Here is an 18,807-nt window from a genome sequence, read left to right as displayed (position 1 = left end):
CCATAAGTTGAGACCATAATGGATAATTGGTATCATCCAATATGATACTAGTTGGAAACGCAGCATTATCCTGGTGAATGATAATAGGTGGGCCAGGCTATTACGTATGCAGTGCGTGGGAGTGATTTCTGCCATTTCAATTAGTAAACAAAGGAAATTGCGATGGTGGTTCAGATATGGGATTCAATTCGTGTTGAGCAACTTTTAGGATCGAATTGCTCTGATACCATGTAAACAATAGAATTCTGGAAAATAATTTAGGTTATATTTCTTCTCTAGGATTGGTGTCAATATATAGATACTATTACATCATAAAAGAAAAAGAAATAACACTATTCTAGGAAACTAAATATACATCTAAACAATATCTGTCACCTAATCAGTTCACCTAATCAAACTCCTATAATTACGAAATCAAATCAGATCAGTCTCCTATAATTGTGAAACTAATATGGAAATTACAGCAAGTAGTCAACTATGCCAACAGATTCATTAGGGTCCAGAAGGATATTCAGTCATGGTGTGCATATTTCAGCCAACATGGGTAAGGGATAACCTTAGTCCTAAACTTTCCAAAGAAACTTTTAGAAGTCATTTGGTGCCTTGGAAAGCAAGATTAAAAAATGCCTCCCTCACCACTACCATAGTATTTTCATTTCTCTTCAGTTACCAAACTAGCTGAGACTCAATGGATTTAAGACTAGCAGATTGAGACGAGTTCAATTATGGCCTTCGCTACTCCAAACTCCACCACAGGCAGTGGAGCATGGCAGAGCACCACCAATACTTGACGGTAGGGGTGAGCAGATTTCGGTTCAAATCGAAAAATCAAATCGAATCTAGTCAATTTGGTTCAATCGGTTCGATTTTAAAATTTAATCGGTTTGGTTCGATTTTACATTATATAAATTTCGGTTATTTCGGTTCGGTTCGATTCTGAAGAGAAAAAAATTGGTTAAACCGAACCGAACCTAATAGTAATTTATATGTTCAAATCGAACCGAATTGATTTTTGAATTGATTTATTTTTATGGGAAATTTATGAATTATATATATATATATATATATATATATATATATATATTAATTGTTTAATTTCATTGATTAATGGTTATTAGGTTCAAATCAAGGTCAAAATTAGATCAAATAATTTGAAAATCAAGTCTAAATTAAAAATTAATTAAAAATCAAAACCAATCGGTTTAAACCTAACCGAACTGAAATAAAGTGATTTGGTTCGATTCGATTTTTCACCTATTTCAGTTCGGTTCGATTTCTAAAATACATATTTCAATTTTTATAATTTAATTCGGTTCAATTTGATTCGGTTCGGTTCGAACTGAATGCTCACCTCTACTTGGCGGATGCATAAGGCCAATAAAAAAATACTTTTGTACTCCATCATCCATCCAAAATGTGCCACATGTAGCCAAAAATAGCATCACTCGTTGACTCGTGGCATAAGTAGCAACCTAACATCTGGCATTATCTTGCCATGTGGCATGTGGACTTGCATGAATGAATGTTCTAAAAAAGGCTTTCCAAATGTTTTTCAACATTCTAGACATAATGACAAAGTCCATTTTGTGACAAGGTAATTTTAAACCCTGTTTTCTCAAGTGTTATGTGATTATCAGTGTTTTCGAACTATGGAATTTAAGATTTATTTGTGTGCCTAAAATTCAGGTATATTACATGAGTAAGTATATATATTTTGGTGAAATATGTTGTCTAGTGAGAATAATAAATTGTTGAGTTTTAGGCAAAATGTTTTGGTCAATTGGATTTAGAATTTAATGTCAATTAAAAATTAGAGAATATTGATTGAGAATGTTAGGCATATTTTGTTTGTCAAATTAAGACGGTTAAGTGAGCCAAATAAATTATTTAAGTTTGGAAAAATGGCTATAATAATGTTTGGATAGGCTTGAGGTATTGTTGAGAAACTAAGGCTGACTAGGGATTTTTTTAGAAGTGGTCTACATAAGGGAATTTATTTAAATTTGATATTAATTTATTTAGCTATTTTTAATAGGTTTATATTTATTAGGGTTGTTCAAGACTTGGTCCAAACCAACCAAATCGACTGATCTGACCCAGCCAAACTGATATTTTGGGTTGATTCAATGAATTGGGTTGGGTTAGATGATTTGCTTTAAAATTTCTCCTTTATCTATCGGGTGATAGAATTACCCAGATCGAGACCTTCTACACATTCTCCATTCCATTGCTACAACTCAAACCCTCGCCTTCCATTCCATTGGCAACAACTCAAACTTTCATTTGCTGTCACACTTATAGCTCCTGCCTCACACAGAGCTCTTTGCCTTCGCATTACTTGTATGGCCTCGCTCACAGCTCCCTACCATCACATCATTGTTATTGATTATTTTTTTCTAGGTTTTTTATTACTTTGAATTGCATATTCTTCTTAGTGCTAGCTAGATATTGGTCATATTGGTGGCTTTTTTACTTTGCATGTTTATTTTGTGATTTGGGTCATGCTTGGTGCTTAACAGATTGAAAAGGAGATTTTGGGCTTTCTAATCAAGCAACAGAAAGGTTTACTATCTATAAAGATATTGTAAGTCTCATCAATGAACATTATAATTTCTAACTAATTACTAAAAATGGGGAACATATTTGTCTATGCTACAGGCTTTGATAATTGCACATGCCTTTTGGTTGAATGTAATGGATTTTTCTTTGTCTTCTATTAGGGAGAGCTTGCATGTCCACCATTTTTTCATTTCAGATTACTGCATTAGTTGTTTGGATCCTAAAATATGATTACACCATAATTTCTAGATTCTTTGGGGCAAATCAATTAATTTTTTTTGGGTCATTTTTTTTTTAGGGTTTGTTGTTGTAAGGTAGGTTGCTATCCGCTCTTTGGAATCATGATTTACAGGCATTGCAACTTAAATGACTAACTTAATATTTCTTTGCTCATTGGCTTATTGTTCTAATATCATTGATTATATTTTTAGATTATAGTGTCATAGATGTTTAAATATTTTGCATGATCATTACAGATGCCCATTCCCTTATTATGATTATGGAGTTGATTAAATATTCTTTCAATCATTGATGGTTGCTAATAAAACTTGGCTCTATTTTTCTTGTTGGAATTTACCTAGATGGATAGTTGATATGGATAAGATACGTTTGATGGGTGTGCTACAAGTAACATTTATCAACAAACAGTTAAATTCAGTTTGGCACACTTTATTGTTGTGTGATCACTACTCTGTGCCTTTATCAATTGTCACAAGTCCTTTGGTCTTTATGTTTTTTAATGCTGATGCTCTTATGTTGCTTAATCTTGATCCTGAACTAATAATGGCACTATGCATGAGTTGGATTTAGCGTATTTAGAAGTGGGCATGATTTAGTAAGATTGTAGTAACATGTATTTACTATAGGTAAGACTATCTCATGAATGTGTAGACAACAAAAAGCTATTTTCTAAATTAATTATTTTCTTGAATTAATTCAAATTAGACTACCTTAATCTATAGACTAACTTGATCTATAGACTACCTTGAATTAATTCCATGCCAATGCTTCTTGAATTAATTCCTAAAATTTGTTTAGCATTCTAAATTAATTATTTTCTTCAATAAATTCAAGGTAGACTAACTTAATCTGTAGACTACCTTGAATTAATTCTATGCCAATGCTTCTTGAATTAATTCCTAAAATTTATTTAGCATTCTAAATTAATTATTTTCTTGAATTAATTTAAGGTAGACTACCTTAATATGTAGACTAACTTAATCTGCTTGAATTAATTCCATGTCAATGCTAGCTTCTTGAATTAATTCATAAATTTTGTTTAGCATTCTAAATGAATTATTTTCTTGTAATTTTTTTTAGATGGATAACGAGGCTAATCAAAGTTCTCCTCGCCTTAGTAGGAAATGTAATAGGCTAGGTTCTAAACGAACCTCTGCAGTATGGGATCACTTTAATCGGGTTAAGGAAGGAGATAAAGTTAAGGCAGTTTGTATTTATTGTGGAAAAACTTATGCTTGCAATTCAAAAAATCATAAAACTAGTAATCTATGGGCTCATTTAAACAACCAATGTTCAGAATATCCTTAATTATAGAATTAGTAAAACATAAAGGGGTGCTGGTTTAGCCTCTACAGTTGGTTCAAGTGCTAGTGGTAGTGTTTGAGGAAAGACTTTCAATGTGGAGGAAATTAGGAGGGAGCTTGCTAAAATGATTATAATTTATGAGTTGTCCTTTAGTATTGTGAAGGGTGAAGGATTCAGGAACTATTATCATGCTTTGGAACCAAGATTAGTGGTTCCATCTTGTATCATTATTGCTAGAGATTGTATGAAAATTTATAAAGGCAAAGAATTGAAATTAAAGAAAGTTTTACAGTCTCAACCAGTTTGTCTTACTATTGATACTTGGTCATCGATCCAAAATCTAAGTTACATGTGTTTAACTGCTCATTGGATTGATAGTGAATGGAACTTACATAAAAGGATCTTCAATTTTTGTTTAGTTCCTAATCATAAAGGTAAGACAATTGGTAAGATGGTTTAGACATGCTTGCTAGATTGGGAGATAGATCATATTTTTACTATCACTGTTGATAATTGAAGCTCCAGTGATGGTGCTATTAGGTATTTGAAAAGGGAAAATAAGGATTGGAAGGGTACTATATTAGGTCATGAGTTCATGCATGTGAGATGTTATGCTCATATTATGAATCTAATTGTGAAAGAGGGTTTAGAGAACCTTAATGATTCAATTCTTAGAATTAGTAATGCAGTGAGATATGTGAGGTCTTCTCCTGCTAGGTCTCAAACATTCAAGATGTGTGCAAAGAAAGCAAAAATAGAAAGTAAGAGTCTTCTTTGCCTTAATGTTGAAATCAGGTGTAATTCTACTTATAAGATGCTTGAAGTTGTTGAAAATTTTGAAGAGGCTTTTGATAAGTTAGAAGTAGAAGACTCGAAATACTTTTCTTTGATGGAATATAAAATATTGGTCCTCTTAGTAAAGAAGATTGGAAAGTTGTTAGAGTATCTGTAAAATTTTTTAGACTTTTTTATATTGTGACATTAAGGGTTTCAGGTTCTTTATATGTCACCTCAAATGCTTTTTTCCATGAGCTTATGGCCTTAATAGATAGGTTGAACTCATTGGGGGAGACTAATGATACACTTTTGTATTCAATGACCATTCAAATGAAGAAGAAACTTGATAAATATTGGGAGAATGAGGATATTCTTAATTTCTTATTACTTATAGTGTTAGTAGTATGCCTTAGAGCATATCATTGTATTATATCTTGTAAACATTTATTTCCCATTAATGGAAAATATTGTTTTCTTTTAAATTTGAATGGTTTGAATTTAATTGAAAAGTCCTTTAATATATTGTTGGATTTTCTATTCTTAAGTTATTAAGAATATGAGTGATAGAATATTTTCTATTCTTAAGTTATTAAGAATATGAGTGATAGAATATTTTAGTACAAGTATTATAAATATGGTTCACAATCTAGGATACTTCATTGGACATGACTTATCTGGAAAGATTGTCTCTTATGTTTATTTTCATGAATTAGTATGAGATACTAATGGGATGGAATGGAAAGTCCCATGCCATATGACAAACATGGTGGACACTTATAAGATAAGTAGGCCGAACTAGTGACATTAGATGACTTGTACATAGTGTTTACTCTCGTCAATACAAGGTCACCTAGATCCTAATAGTGCATATATTCTCTTAATTTAAGATAACACAGTTATTTTGTATATAGGTGATTTGAGTTTGATACTGCTTTCATGCTACCATGTATAAGCATATGAGCATGTGTTGGCTCCGGCTATTTATATATGAAGATAGGTAGTAGTCAAGATGGGATTCGTTACCCTAAGTAAATAGGAATAAAATCCTATATCCATTTAATTGTTCTTGATGAATTCAAGTTTCTGGCCAGGACAGACAGATTTAGTCAGAAATGAGTTTCTGATAGAAAAGTCTCATTAATCAAGAATTAAAATTAAAAGAGGACATATTAGTCTAAGCATAAGAGTTTGACATAAATCATAACTCTTGCTGAAATTGAGATTTTGTAACGGAGAGATTTTAGTGCATGATATGTATGATCAAGGTTCATGAATTAGGGGATTAATTCATAATTAATTGAGTAGTCATAGCACATTATGTTAGATGTTAACCGCGATTTATGAGAACTTAAAGGAAAAAGAGAATTTAATTCTAAGTTTGAAATGATTCCAATAATATTAAGAAGTTAATATTATTCTCATTACCAATTAGTAATGAATCTAGTAAGTCACACACATAAGAGCAACTTGATCTAAGTAAAATTAGTTTAATTAATTAATTAATTAAATTAATAAATTTAGTTTGTAATTAGATTACAAAGTACCTAACATAACTTGAAACTAAATTTTAACAATGGAAGTGTTCAAGTTAATATTTAAAGTGTTTAAATATAAACTTCAATAATCAAACTTATGGAAGATTATGGACTTGGCTAAAATTACAAGTTTGACTTACCAAATTTTGACAATTTTGACCATGTTAACTTGATAAAAAATGGAAGAAAAATTAATTAATAGTTAATTAATTAATTAATTAATTAGTACTTAGAATACTAATTAATCAAGTTTAATTTTCTTAATTAAGATTAAAGGCTTAACAAATGGACCAATGGAAATTTGAAAACTCATGCAAGAGTTGAATGAGAATTGGACACTTGTCTTCTTATTTTAATTAAAAGAAATTAACATAAATAAAAAGGAGAAAAGGAAGAAAATGACCATCTTCTTCTTCTTCTTGGTTGCCGTCCCATTCTCTCTCTCTCAAAGCAAAAGTTTCTTTCTTCCTAGCTAAAGATTTAAGTGAATTAAGTGTTGAACTCTTGAATTAAGCTTTGAGAAATAGTTTCTCACCACTTCTATTAGATAAAACCTAGAAGAAACTAATCCTTTCATCACTTCCTATTTTGGTAGAATTCAAAGGAAGGTTCAAAGAGGATTTTGCTTGCTTCAAGGTTGCTTGGATAAAGAAGCTTGTGTGGGCAAGCTAGAGAGCCAATATTTGGTGGCTTCACTACCCGGATTAGAGGTGAAATTTTGATTCTGCTCCTATTTGGGTAAGTTTCTCCATAAACTCTAACTTGTAAAATTTAGGGGTTTTATTTCATAATGACTAATTAACCCTGTTAGCAATTGATACATGGTTTTTTGTGAACAAATTATATGTTTTTTAATAGCTAAAGTGAATTGCATGTTACATGAAACCCTAGGTTGTTGAAAAATTTCAAATTGCTAAACTTACACCCTAAGTCTTGTTAAGGTGCATTTTTCTTTCATGTAGCTATTGTTTTAGATCCTCGTTTTAAGTTGGCATATGTGAGATATTGTTTTGATGGAGTTTATGGAAGCCTAAAGGCTAAAGAGACAGGGGATAAAGTGGAAGCAATTTTAATTAGCTTGTATGATCATTATTTATCATGTCATTCAAATAATGTCAAAGAAGCATGTAATTTGAGTCAAGCTTCTGATGAGATTGAGAAGGCATACATTTTAACTTTTCAATCTAAATATGCAAAGCATAGGAAGGGGATACAAAGATTAAAAAGAAAGTTGGAGGTAGCAAAGTATTTATCAGAAAGTTGTGAAGAGGTTGAAGACAAGTTTGATGTTTTAGGAGGTTGGAAGACTATGGTTATCAAGTGTCCAATTCTCTCCCAATTAGACAAGGATGCCTTAGCTATTCCTGTCTCCATAGTTGCATCAGAGTCTACGTTTAGAATAGGTGGCTGTATTCTAGATCCACTTAGGAGTTTTTTTCTTTTTTTTATCACTTTTGATGGTCGAGACTTTGAATATATATATATTTTATTCTAACCCTGGTATTGTGGACTTCGCGAATGTACTTTCATTTCATGGAAATTCGATCGTCACCGGGATCTGCAATTTCGAGCCGAGCAGATAAGTTGCTGGAACCATTTCAGAACCGGATCAAGATTATAGACTACCCCACCATTTTCAGATGTTCTGGACGCGTTCCAGTTGTCAGATTTGGCATAGGTAAACTCGAACTCTACATTACTCAATTTTTGCCTTCTACTAGGTTAGAATAAAATTTATAAAATATTCGTGGATGATAAGAAAATTACGATTCCTATTGCAATAGCCTTATAATATTGTTAAGGACCGCGGAGCAGGTTTATAGAAATTATAAAGTTAGCTTGGATAGTTTTTGAAAAATATTAGTTTTGAAGTCTTATAATTGAGTTGTCGGATGTTGTGATTATTGCTTGGTTTGGAGGGGCCATATAATGATGATGAGATATGGGTTGAGTTTAGAAGTGCTATTTGAACTATTTTGCAGGTTGGGTAGGTCATAGGTATAGGGGAGACTCTACCGAATTTTCAACACAACTTAGGGTGTCTTTGGTCTTTTTTAAACTTGTATTGAGTCAAATATATTAAATAATTGCAATGAAATTGTCAGGTGAGACGGGACAGCCTTCCTCCTCCGCCCAGTCGCCGTAGTGACCTCGGTTCAATTTTGTGAGTAAAATATTAATTTTAATTGTAATTTCGATATTATTATATGTTCAAGCATGCCCATGCATCACTTATAAATATATATCTATGTAGTTAAACACTTGGCACATTTTATATTGCATTCATAATTGTTGAAGTGCCATGAATGTTATTTGTGGTAATTTAGAACAGTGTGCGTGCGTGGCGTGCGTGTGGTATGGTATTGGATATGGACAGGACGGGTAGAGACGGCTTGAGAGACAATCGCTGAGACCCGGTCCTTTGGGGTAGACATGGCTTGAGAGACACTCGCTGGGACCCCGCATTTGGTTTATTAAGCGAAAGTCCAGCTTGAGAGACACTTGCTGGCAGAGGTTGGATTAAGAGGGCTGTATAGGGGATCAGCTCCCATATATGTATTGCTTGACAGTGTTGGGTGTGTGAATGCTCCAAATTGCTTTTTTGTTGTTATGATATGAAAATTATGTCGATGTTGTATTTCACTCCATAGGGTGCATTAGCTTAAGATAGTTATAGAGATTATGATTAAAATGGGTATTTTACTCTCTGAGTTGAACGCTCACTCCTGTTCATCTATTTTTCCAGACTACAGGAGGATTATTTGTTGTGGCTAACCTGCTCCTCTTCTTCGCAGGTCCATTAATAGTATTTAATGTATTTTGTACAATTGAGTTAAATTTTAGACTCCGCATGTGTTAGAAGCACTTATTTTTATTTTGGGCCTATATTATAAAAGTTATGTTGGACTTATAAAATTATTAACTGTATGCATGATGAGATTGGATGAGGGAGCTGAACTCCTATTTGAGTTATGACATTTTGATTATGTAGAGGGTGAGCTGAGCTCCCAAATTTATTATATATTATGTTTATAGGTTGGGCGAGTCAAAAACTCCCCGTTGAATGGTCCATTTTATGGTTGGACTCTGTCCGATTGAATTCTTGAAATTGGGCCCAAATGGGCCTTAGAGTTGGGTTGAGGAATAGTTAGGCTTACTACGAGCCTCGGGGGCTTTAGGCTAGCCTAAGTCCTAGTGCAGGTCCAGCCCATAGGTTTCGTGACAAAAGTGGTATTAGAGCTTAGGCTTTAGATTCATGAGAAAGTGTGCACCTAGAGTTGTCACATGCGGAGTATAAGATTCTGTTTCGTCTTTTTTCTGTAATTCTTCATTTTTAGATTTTGCGTTATTCCTCGGTTAATATAAGAGTGCTTCAGTTTTGTGAAGTACATAGAAGTGTGAAATCGAGTTAGCAGACATATTGAGGTCTGCCATAGAAATATGTTCTCCAAGAAGCACTATATTTCTATCAGTATGGGTCTAAGTGTTGTGCCTATCTAGTGCTAGGCACGAGTGTGCTAGGCACGAGTACATAAAGGTGAGTTTTGATAGTATAATTGCACTAGATAAGGGTGAGGATACCACTGCTGGCAGTCGTCAGTGGATGACCCAGTCAGAGTAAGTTTATGATAATAGTAGATTCAAGAGAGATAAGAGATTAGGAGACCTATCTGTCTGGACGTATCGTAGTAATTATACAATATTCTTGATGTCTGCTTTGTAAGCTGCAAATTACAGTACCGACATGAGATTATTATGTAAAGCTGCATGCATCCCCGTGGTGCTCTATAATGAGGGTGTTTGCGGATGACCTCTGTTTTGGTACAATTATGCCATAACAGAGTTCTATATCTGCAGAGGAGTTGGGAACTCCTGGTTAGGGATCTAGAGCTAGAATATCGAAAGGTCACAGTTGGGTGGTAACTAGAGTCAGTAACTCGGTGACCTTAGCATGAGCTTGAGTTACATCAAGAGTTGCCATCAAACCAGAGGTTGCAGATTAGTTGCAAAGTAAAGGTAACATCTATAGAGTGAGACCATCTGGTCTTCGGTATGAAATTTTGGATAGTTTTTGCAGTACGACAGACGTTTTACTTAGAGCTTAGTGAGAATAGTATACCTTGTGTGTATCAGCAAGGTGTAAAGTACAACCCTACCACCTAAGGAAGGTCGAAACTATGAATTGATGATTTACAGAGCTATGATATGATAAGAGAGTCATTAATTTGACATGGTTTTGGCAAGGTGGTAAATGTAGTACCTTTGTTGTAGTAAGTTAGGGTATAGTCCTATCTTTTCAGAAGGGATCGAAGGTTATTACTGATAATGATGACTTATGGAGTAGTGTCCCAGATGGGATTGTAGCGTGAGATAGAGAGTTGTTAGCTCAGGTGTTCTGGAGAGGGTACAAGTTCCATGTAGGAATTATAAGATGTAAGATCAAGATGTATGTAAGCCTTTAAATTGAATGACGGGTTTGGATACCTAGTATTTTAAAGTTCAGCTAATTAAATAGATATGAAAAATTAGAGTTGCTACCCCTCCCTAAGGTAGTAGGGGGTAGTATATAGTCCAAAAGGGTAAGAATAGAGATCACGTAGGAGAAGTATGACTGCTATTCCCTAAGTTCATCCTTAGCTTCTTAATGCTTAAGACTAAAGTATACTCCAAATAAAGTAAAAGAAAAAGGACAAAAGTTAGCATCGATAAATCATAGAATATGTATATATATAGATGGAGTGCGGTTCAAATGCAGTAGGAGAGATAGCCTGAATGCCAGTAGAAGTCTAGCTAGGGTAGTTAGAGGATCAATTCTGAGTAACATTGAGGTATAGATGACGTGGTAGGGATAGTGGAAAGGTATAAGTTTCTGATATGACAATCAGGTTCAAAAAGAAAATAGAGCTAAAGGATGGAAGAGTGAAAGTTCGGATTTGGGTAAGATAAAAAAGAGTTGGCTAAAGAATAAATTAGAAAAACAGATTAGGATAAGATTAGGAAGAATAGAGCCAAAATACCGAGGAGGTGAATGTGGTACTAGGAAGGGTAAACGAGATAAATGAAAAAAAAAAAGGATAGAGAGCATAGAAAAGGATGGCATTAGGAAGAATATTGTTAAGTTATGGAACCCAGAAGTACAGGACTTAGAGCAGGTCATAATTGATGCAGTGTTAGGAGCCTAAGCCTAGAGCTTAGAGTTACAAAATCTGGATTAGACCTTATCTGTTTTCTACCCCTAAGGTAAGATAATGGGGCAATGACATAAAAACCCTTTTGGTTGTTGACAGTATAATGGAAATTAGGTAAGGTGTGCGATCAAAGTAGGTAGTAACTGTTGAGCGTGCTGTGGTAACTTGAATTGTATTGTCAGATAAAGAAGCAATATCAGTAGGAGTAAGTTGGATAAAAATCAACATAAGGGATATAAATATGCAAGATGAGGGATAATGTCACAGAGGCTTGATATTAAAATTTAGAGCGGTGAGACCTAGAGTCAAAAATTAGAGTTAGACATATATTTTCAGTATAATCGATAGAATAATTATGTAAAAAAAAAGAGTAATAATAAATAAATAAATAAATAAATAATAGTATGATAATATATAGCAGAACGCTAATAACGGTCAGAATAGGACAAGATAGGTATAGATGTAATTATAAGATATTGAGAAGTACATGGATTAGAGGAGTGATTGTTGGTAAGATTGGAGTAGATCTGAAAGAATCTGTGAGTACTTTTATCTTCTAGAATATAACTAAGTATAAGGAGCATTGGACAAACTCTGCTTAAGTAGTTTATGCTTAGCCGGTCCCAAGCCTGGATAAAGGAGGAGGGTTGCGGTAGGTGACAACCAGCGTAAAAATTTTGTCACACCTTTATGATATGGATTCAAATGATATAAACGTTGGGCGTCCTCTACTAACAACGCACTACATCGGAGCCTGGGTGTAGTGAGAAATATGCAAGGGTGTAGGGCGTTCACCGAAAGCGATACGCCATGCCGGCACTCGGGTGTGGTGTTAAGTGAGCAAGGGTTCCCACATCATGGATGGTGTAGGTAAAGAAGTTAGCCCATAGAACAGATAGTAGAACAGATAGTGGAACAGAACACAAGATAGACATAGAAAACAATAGAAGATATCATAGAAGGAGACCAATTAGGAAGGAGCAGGATAGGAGGAGGATCAGGGTTGGTACTTAGAATGTTGGATCACTTACAGGAAAATTAATGGAGCTTGTGGATACCTTGGAAAGGAGAAAGGTGAATATTGCTTGCATTCAGGAGACTAAATGGGTAGGAGAAAAAAGTAAGGAAGTGGGTAATTCAGGGTACAAACTGTGATTTACCGGAAAGGAGAGAAACAAGAACGAAGTGGACATAATCATAGACTGGACATTGAAAAACGCAGTAATAGTTGTGAAAAGAGTAGGAGATAGAATTATACTAGTAAAGCTTGTACTAGAAGGAGAAACAATAAATATAGTTAGTGCTTATGCCCCACAAATAGGACTAGACAATGAGAGTAAATAAAGGTTTTGGGAAGATATGGATGATTTAATGCAAAGCATACCGAATGAAGAGAATATTTTCATTGGTGGAGATTTGAATGGACATGTAGAAAGTGATAGACAAGGTTATGAGAATGTTCATGGAGGTTTTGGTTTTGGCAGTCGAAATGAGGAGGGAAAAAGCATCCTGGATTTTCCTATGGCATACGACCTAATACTAGCAAATACCTACTTTATAAAAAGAGAGTCACATTTAATGACTTTCACAAGTGGGTAACATAAAAGCCAAATCGACTTCCTCTTCACCAGGAAGACAAATAGAGCTCTATGCAAGGATTGTGAGGTCATTCCAGGAGAGGCTTTAACAAGTCAACATCGGTTAGTGGTCTTGGATGTCAAGTTTAGGAACAATTCATGTAAGGTCAGAAGAAATAGTGTAGCTCGAACAAGGTGGTGGGAGTTCAAAGGAGTAAAGCAAGTGAAGTTTAAAAATGAGCTTCTCGAGTCAGAAGTATGGAAGCTGGATATGGAGGTCAATGATATGTGGATACAGATGGCATCAAAGATTAGAGAAGTAGCTAAAAAAAAGTACTTGGAGAGTCTAAAGGACATGGACCACCCTCAAAAGAGAGATGGTGGTGGAATGAGGAAGTACAAAAGGCAATGAAGAGAAAAAGGGAATGGTATAAGAAATTACCTAAATGTGATAATAATGAGACATATGAACAGTACAAGATAGCAAAGAAAAAGGCAAAAAAGGCAGTTAGTCAAGCAAGAGCACAGGCCTTTGAAAAGTTATATGAGAAACTTGGAACTAAAGAAGGGGAGAAAGATATTTATAGATTAGCAAGGAGGAGAGAAAGGAAATGTTAAGATCTCAATCAAGTTAGGTCCAGTAAGGATAAAGAAGAAAAAGTGTTGGTGAAAGATGAGGACATTAAAGAAAGATGGAGAAATTATTTTAATGCTCTCTTTAATGATAGTCAAAATGGTAATAGCATGAATATAGATTATAGAACAATAGAAAAGAATGTGAATTATACTAGAAGGATTAGATCTTTAGAAGTAAAGGAAGCACTTAAGAGAATGAAAGTAGGTAAAGCCTGTGGACCCGATGAAATACCAATTGAAGTGTGGAAGTGTTTGGGAGATATGGGAGTAGCATGGTTAACTAAATTATTTAATAAGATTCTAAACTCAAAGAAAATGCCTGATGAATGGAGGAAGAGTATTTTAGTACCTATTTTTAAAAATAAGGGAGATATACAGAATTGCTCAAACTATAGGGGAATTAAACTCATGAGCCATACTATAAAGTTGTGGGAGAGAGTTGTGGAGCATCGACTACGTCATGATACTTCTATCTCTCTCAATCAATTTGGTTTCATGCCCGGTCGTTCAACTATGGAAGCGATCTTTCTCATTAGAAGCTTGATGGAGAAATATAGAGATGTGAAGAAAGATCTACACATGGTTTTTATTGATTTGGAGAAGGCTTATAATAGTGTTCCAAGAGATGTCTTATGGAATGTGTTAGAACAAAAGAGGGTATCTATTAGGTACATACAAGTATTGAAAGATATTTATGAAGGAGCAACTACTATTGTGCACACAGTGAGAGGGGACATAAGAGATTTTCCGATCTCAATTGGATTACACCAAGGATCAGCCATAAGCCCTTACCTTTTTACATTAGTTTTAGATGAATTGACGAAACATATACAAGAGAGTATTCATTGGTGCATGATGTTTGCGGATGATATTGTTCTGATAGATGAGACACGAGAAGGAGTCAATAGAAAGTTAGAACTTTGGAGAAGTACTCTAGAGTCAAAGGGTTTTAAGTTAAGTAGAACGAAGACAGAATACATGCATTGTAAGTTCAGTGAAGGCCAAACTGGTGATAGGGAAGGAGTTAGTTTGAATGGAGTGGTACTGTCCCAAAGTAATCACTTTAAATATCTAGGCTCAGTCCTTCAAGTAGATGGGGGATGTGAAGAGGATGTTAGTCATAGGATTAAAGCCGGATGGTTGAAGTGGAGACGTGCCATGGGAGTTTTATGTGATCGTAAGATCCCCAATAAGTTGAAAGGAAAATTTTACCGTACAGCCATACGACCGGCTATGTTATATGATAGTGAGTGTTGGGCACTGAAAGAGTCGTATATGTCTAAGATAAGAGTTGCAGAGATGAGAATGTTAAGGTGGATGAGTGGCCATACTAGACTAGATAAAGTCCATAATGAGAGTATTAGAGAAAAGATAGGAGTGGTGCCAATTAAAGATAAGTTGAGAGAAAGGAGATTGAGGTGGTTTGGTCATATGAAGCGTAGACATATGGAGGCTTTAGTTAGACAAGTAGAGCACATTAGGTTAGAGGATATAAAGAAAAAAAAGGGTAGACCTAAATTGACTTGGAGGAGAGTAGTACAACATGACCTAGAAGCATTACACATTTTTGAGGATTTAACCCAAAATCGTTTAGAGTGGAGAAAGCGAATCCATATAGCCGACCCCAAATTTTTGGGATAAAGGCTTAGTTGAGTTGAGTTGTATAAGGAGCATTGGACAAATAATTATAAGTATGGAAGATAAATGGAGAGTAAAAAGGAAATAGTAAATTCTAAGATGATATGTCAGGCAGGACAATAGTATAACAAATGGTAGATACAACTGATATCTTGTAATAACGCACAATAATTACAAAGAAATAATGAAACTAAAAGGGAAGACTAAGGGGTATGAGCTAAATCTTGTTTATCAAACAATGGTATACCATAAATGGTGGGAGAACATTTCTCCTTCTTTTCAAATTGGCTCGTGTTTCAATTCTAGGAGATTATATTAAGAAGAGAGGTTGTGTTAAAGTGACCCAATTAATTGAAAATTTGATGGGCGTTAGTACATATCCAATCTTTTGAGGCGAAAATGATGATAATGGTGTACCTAATGTTAAGTATGAAAGAATGATCAGAGAGGTGACAGGAGTTAAATCGAGCTAGTTACTAGGACTTACAACCCTTTTGAACTATAAGCTGGAGGAAGTGCTATTTGCTAATGAGTTACAACGAATGAAATTGTAGCTAATGGGAGAAGTTGAGGCTGAAGTTTGGAAAGCTATGGGTAGTATATGTGATTATATTAAGGAGAATGAACACGTGAAGTATCTTGTTCAGAATTAAGGCATGGCACATATTTCCCACAGCCGTGTTAGTTCAGATGGAACTTATAATTTCTAGGGCTCCTATCCATCCAGGATGAGCAATTTCCTACTAAGGCTGGTAGGGAATGATAATGTTCTAATAGGTAAGTTGGCAAAGGGGATACAAAAAGAATTTTCTATGGTTAATTACAAGTGTTACATAATGTGAAGAATGTGCTGGTAGGAGTCAATCGTAAAGTTAGAATTCTCGAAGTAATGGAACTAGTAATCAAGATAAGACTAAGAAATTAAAAAAAAAAAGTTAAAGTTGATAATGGGATGGACATCCTTGAAGGAAAAGGTGTAAGGGTGAGATAGGACTAAGATTAACGAATAAGTACATCATGTTGAAAAGATATCAACGATAGCAAAAATAGGAAAAGAAAGTGGATAAGATCCAAAGGACAAGAAGAAAGCTCGGTAGAGCTAGTTATAATGATGAGGATAAGAAGGAATATGTATGCTAGGAACACACTAAGAGATGTTTGAAACAAGTTATTATGAGATGATAGATTAAAGGAGTAGTAAAGCCTCGATCTGAGTGCCAATGTGTTAGAAGTAGGCCACATACTAAGAAGCTTTAGGAAGAAGTCTAGATATTTCCATTTTAGAGAAGGAGTGGGAAACAATAAAGTTGCATTAACTGGGTTGTCAGGGAATACAAATACATTTATCCTATAAGAGAAGAGACCCAGTTCACTTTCCAATATTGATAAGTGGTGTAGGGTACGCTTGACACTTGGATGGAGCTCTACATAACTAGTTACATAAGATGGACAAGAGCTGGTTTAAGGACCTTAGTAATGACACAAAAGAGATTGAAAATTTTAAGTATCATGGGAGTGAGAAAATTTATAGGTATTGACCATTGAGGTCATAGGACAAGTAAAGGTTTTGAACGAGATGTATATGATAGGTGCTACAGGAAAGCATTTCATAGGATACTATAGGGTAAGGAATATAAGTCATGTTTTTGGAAAACAGAGATTATTAAAACAAAGGAATGAGGACTGAAGTCACCAAGAGACACGTTAGGGTGTAATAAAAGTGAGGTAAGTGCCAAAGTTGATTAAAGTTATCAGATATCAAGTCGAGAGTAGTGGAGTTATAATGAGTACTAGAGATGACAAAAAAAAAAAAAAGGGGTAAACGAGTAGTCAGATGTGATGGTTTAGACTCAGAAGGAGGATGATAGCTGGCATACTACGACAGGGGCAGATATACATAAAAAAAATTTTAACCATCCATATAGATCCAAGGCGGAAAGATGTAAAATTTGCAATGGGTGATAGTGTTCTTGAAGGTTTCTCCTATGAAAAGGGTTATGAGATTTGGAAAGAAAAGGCAAATTGACACTCCGTTATATAGGACCTTTTAAGATCATGGACAGAGTGGGAGCAGTTGCCTATCAGTTAGAGTTGCCACCAAACCTTTTTCATGTCCACCCAGTATTCCACATTTTCATACTTTGAAAGTATGTTCTCGATCCTTCTCATGTGCTGCGATCAGACACAGTAGAGTTAAATGGAATTTGATCTTTGAGGAGCAACTAGTAGCCATAGTAGACTATCAGATGAGACAACTTTGGTCAAGGCAAATCCCTATGGTTAGTCCTGTGGAGGAGTTAATATATGAAGGAATGCACTTGGAAGTTAGAGCGGGATATGCGCAGCAAGTACTCATAAGTTTGATATGCAACTATGTGTCATTGTTCTGCCTTGTGTAAAATTTGAGAACGAATTTTCTAGAAGGGGGGAAGAATGTAACATCCCTAAATTTCAAATAATTATTTTATATATATATATATATATATATATATATATATATATATATATATATATATATATATATATATATTATTCTAACCCTGGTATTGTGGACTTCGCATATGTACTTTCATTTCGTGGAAATTCGATCGTCGCCCGGATCTGTAATTTCGGGCCGAGCAGATAAGCTGCTGGAACCATTTCAGAACCGGGTCAAGATTATAGGCTACCCCACTATTTTCAGACGTTCTGGACGCGTTCCAATTGTCAGATTTGGTATAGGTAAACTCGAACTCTACATTACTCAATTTTTGTCTTCTACTGGGTTATAATAAAATTTATAAAATATTCGTGGATGATAAGAAAATTACGATTCCTATTGCAATAGCTTTATAATATTGTTAAGGACCGCGGGGCAGGTTTATAGAATTTTAAAGTTTGTTTGAATAGTTTTTGAAAAATATTAGTTTTGAAGTCTTATAATTGAGTTGTCTGATGTTGTGATTATTGCTTGGTTTGGAGGGCCCATATAATGATGATGAGATATGGGTTGAGTTTAGAAGTGTTATTTGAACCATTTTGCAGGTTGGGTAGGTTATAGGTACAGGAGAGACTCTGTCAGATTTTCAGCACAACTTAGGGTGTCTTTGGTCTTTTCTAAACTTGTATCGAGTCAAATATATTAAATAATTGCAATGAAGTTGTCAGGTGAGCCGGGACAGACTTCCTCCTCCGCCCTGCCGCCGTAGTGACCTCGGTTCAAGTTTGTGAGTAAAATATTAATTTTAATTATAATTTCGATATTATTATATGTTCAAGCATGCCCATGCATCACTTATAAATATGTATCTATATAATTAAATACTAGGCACGTTTTATATTGCATTCATAATTGTTAAAGTGCCATGGATA

At 34.6% G+C, this 18,807-nt stretch overlaps 1 long non-coding RNA gene across 1 annotated transcript; it reads left to right on the top strand.

Moving 5' to 3' along the window:
• Nucleotides 1-2,168: 2,168 nt before the first annotated feature.
• LOC131177366 (uncharacterized) lies at nt 2,169-7,170 on the top strand. The gene is made up of 3 exons (XR_009146897.1): nt 2,169-2,340; nt 2,520-2,584; nt 7,012-7,170. It is a non-coding gene; the product is annotated as an uncharacterized LOC131177366 (long non-coding RNA).
• The last annotated feature ends 11,637 nt before the right edge of the window (nt 7,171-18,807 follow it).

The sequence above is a fragment of the Hevea brasiliensis genome, unplaced genomic scaffold (assembly GCF_030052815.1).
Source record: "Hevea brasiliensis isolate MT/VB/25A 57/8 unplaced genomic scaffold, ASM3005281v1 Scaf427, whole genome shotgun sequence".
NCBI classification, from domain to species: Eukaryota; Viridiplantae; Streptophyta; class Magnoliopsida; order Malpighiales; family Euphorbiaceae; genus Hevea; species Hevea brasiliensis.
The sequence above is the reverse complement of the archived record's forward strand: the minus strand, read 5'-3'. Positions and strand labels throughout refer to the sequence as shown.